General features: G+C 35.8%; 1 pseudogene; it reads right to left on the minus strand.

Annotated features, from left to right (window-relative positions):
* Positions 1 to 2,285: 2,285 nt before the first annotated feature.
* Positions 2,286 to 3,114, minus strand: LOC101708901 (E3 ubiquitin-protein ligase CCNB1IP1 pseudogene; annotated as a pseudogene).
* Positions 3,115 to 3,469: the final 355 nt, after the last annotated feature.

The following is a 3,469-nucleotide window of genomic DNA, read 5'->3' on the forward strand; positions in this document are numbered from 1 at the left end:
CAAAGAACTAGGACTGGAAGTCCCATTTGACCCAGCTATTCCCCTGCTGGGTATCTTCCCCAAAGAATTAAAACAATCATATCACAGGAATATATGTTCATAGCGGTACAGTTTGTAATAGCTAAAACTTGGAAACAGCCCAAATGTCCATCAGCTAGAGACTGGATAAAGAAACTTTGTTTTTTTATAAAATTGAGTACTACTCAGCCATAAAGAATGAGAAATTAGAGACATTTATAGCTAAGTGGATGTATATTGAGGCGATACTCTTAAGTGAAATAAATAGGACACACGTGTAAATACTGAATAGTTTCTCTGGTGTGAGAAACTGAAAATGTAAATAAAGACTAAAAGATATAATAGATAATGTGAAATAGGAGAAAAGAGACACAAGGAAAGGGGAAGTGGGAGGGGTAGGAGAAAGAAAAGAAGGGAATGGAATATGAGAAAATGAAAAAATGGAAACAAAGTCTTTGTAAATTGAGAGGGATGGAGGGGTTGAAGGGAGGGGAGGGGATGGGGAAAAATAACTAAGATATATATGTAAAGGTACACATTTCCAATGATGAAAGTAATTTTATTGTTTACCTAAAATGTACCAATAAAATTAATTTTTAAAATTACAGATGAATTACAGTGGTCCAAAAAATATGTTGGTCCAATTTCCTGCTGTGAGAAACAATTTTCTCACACTCATTGCTGTTACTTTTCTTGGTTCATCAAGTCCATGATGTTTATGGGTTGCATGTAGTCAGTGACTGAATACAACAAGCAAATCAGGACACCATCACTCATATGAATGCTGCTCTTCCAATGGCAAAATAGGCTCGATGATCCCCGGACACCTGGCCAGAATTAACCTCAGAAATGCTTGGCGGACTTCATTTTCTTCCTTCTTGTTTTCACAGGAACCAGGCTAGCTAATAACTTTCTTGCTTCTTTTCACAGTGTTTTCTCCAATAAATCTCTTGCAGGTGTAATCCTCACTTTCACCTGCTTCTCTGAAGTCTTGAAGACAAAGATAATATTCCATTGAAAAGATTTATGACAATTCATGTAACATATTTTTCTTTCATCTTCTCTTTTCTCCCACTTTTCTGTTCTTTTTCTGCTATTGACCATCTCTTGTGTTTCTGTTTGTGTGAGGAAGACATGGAGAGGAAAAACCAAGACCTACATGAAAATTTTAATCAACTGCTTTCTTTTGATAATCAATAAAGATATGCTTAATTTGTGAGAAATTGTCAGTGCTGTGAACAAGTGTAATTAATCATGATGCAGAGGTGGTGTATAAATTTAATATTTGATTTTATATTTCTCACTTGATGATTCCTAACTTACCTCCCAATTAACTTATGGAGTTCTTCAATTTTATGAGCAGCAGTAATAAAATGTGACCCTTGATATAGTTTTCCTAATAGTACTATGCAAGAAAAATGCTTTGCCTGATGAGTTTAAAGTTATTTAAAATATTGCAATCTATACTTCAGTGTTATATGTGAAATGTCAACTAGGTTTGACTACTTACACAGAAATAGAAATAAAAGTGAATTAATGTGATGAGATAAAATCTAAATTCTATTTTTTCAAGGTGACCTAAAAGAAGATTCAGGTGGTGTCACTGATTCAATTTGTATATTTCATCCTATTTCTTTATAAGGTGAGAAATGTTTTTTTAAAGAAATTATTATTTTATTTGTTATTTTTCCTTGCTAACATGAAACAGTATTCAGAGAACTATTTTTAAGTTTTTAAAATTGTTTTAATATAAATGCAAATACAAATAAATACACAGAAATAACAAGTTACAGATAGTCAACATTTTCCAACACTAAAATTTTCACACAGATATATGGGCAAATACAACAAAATATCAATTGATGTACTTCCACATGCATGTCTACATGAACACCAGAATCCACGGTGACATGTAGAAGTATAACAGGTGGTTATAGACAAATTCATGGATGCAAAGCTCAGATGGAAACTGCCAGGCAGAAACAATGATCTATGAAATAATTTGACCTTTTCACCAGTGCTGAAAATTCTACAGTACACATAAAAATTGTGATTAATAAAATGTTCATGCTTTAAATAATAGAAACAAAGAAACTAGACACTGAAGGCACCCCCACCCACAACTGCCACTGAATTTCTTGTAACCTGTGAGATATGAAGACAACTTCAGAGACTTAATAGTTCAGAGATGTTGATGACTTCTATCAACCATAAAGATTATATGATAACGAAACTACTGAAGGCAAACACAGACATTGTTAAATAAATTAAATTCCTTTTACTCTGGAGGCCCTGCTAGATACTTGTTGCTGCTCTAATCCATGTCTTTGAGAAGCAAAACTAAAAATATCAATTGCTGAACTCAGGTGCTGTGGGAGAACTCACAAAAAGTGGTCTGAACTGAAAATCCTCATCTCCAGCACCCTGATTTCCACCTGGCGTATTGTCCAAAGGAAACTTAGTGTTGTTCTCTACTGCACAACCAACAACACCAGCCTGTGAAATCATAGATTGTTCAAGGTTGCTTTCTTGGTTAGCAGTTGTGATATTTCATAGCCTAAGACTATCGATAAAGGCCTTGGAGCTTTTGATACTGGCAACTGCATTCCTGAAGTTTCTCAGAGATATCACTGAACTTTTTCTTGTATTCTAGCACTTTTATCATGGAAGTGACCTCTCCTTTCATAGAAGTCAATTCCACACCCTTGCTCTCTATTTGCTTAGTATATATTTCTCCACCTGTTTCAGATGACCCTCAGCCTTGCTGGAATTATATTCTTGATAGAGATGTTCCTGATATACCTGGTACAATTCAGAAGGCCAGTGCTCGGGAGCTAATGTCCAACACAATCACTGGCTGCAACCCTGCCAATACCATAGCTTTATGTTGCTCTGATGGACTGAGTTCTGTGTGGACAATACCTAGCTTTCCAGAGAGAATATTGTTGCAAGCAGGGCAGATAGCAGGTGAACAACTAAACTCACCATTGCTGTTCTGATCAGAGATGTGAGAGCAGGCAGTGAGTCATTCATAACCAGACAGTTCAATGTGACACTTTTGATAATACAAGCCAGCATGTTTTCCCCCAAAGACATGATAGTAAGGTCTCCAGGTGCTGAAGAGATCTTTGTCACTTCTTAAATTTTGCAAGTTGATTCTGTAAAACTATTTCTGAGGAAGAGTCATCTTTCATCTTTAATTTTGAGAATCGTCTATCTACTTCATGCATAAAAGGAAAACGCAGCCATCATCTTAGTTATTCTTCACTTGCAGCACTGAAGAAATCCAGACTGGATACATGAAACTCAGATGCAGCTCTAGTCTCTTCACTGGAAGCAGATGAATCAAGTCTATCTATCAGTCACCTAGCATCATTGCTGCCTTTCTAGGCCCATTGACCTTTAAACTTTCTCACTGTGAATCTCCAAATCCACTTGCAGATTAGAAGAG

This window comes from Heterocephalus glaber, unplaced genomic scaffold (genome assembly GCF_053883595.1).
Source record: "Heterocephalus glaber isolate CG9 unplaced genomic scaffold, H.glaber_assembly_v1.0 deba00001538, whole genome shotgun sequence".
Lineage (NCBI taxonomy): Eukaryota > Metazoa > Chordata > Mammalia > Rodentia > Bathyergidae > Heterocephalus > Heterocephalus glaber.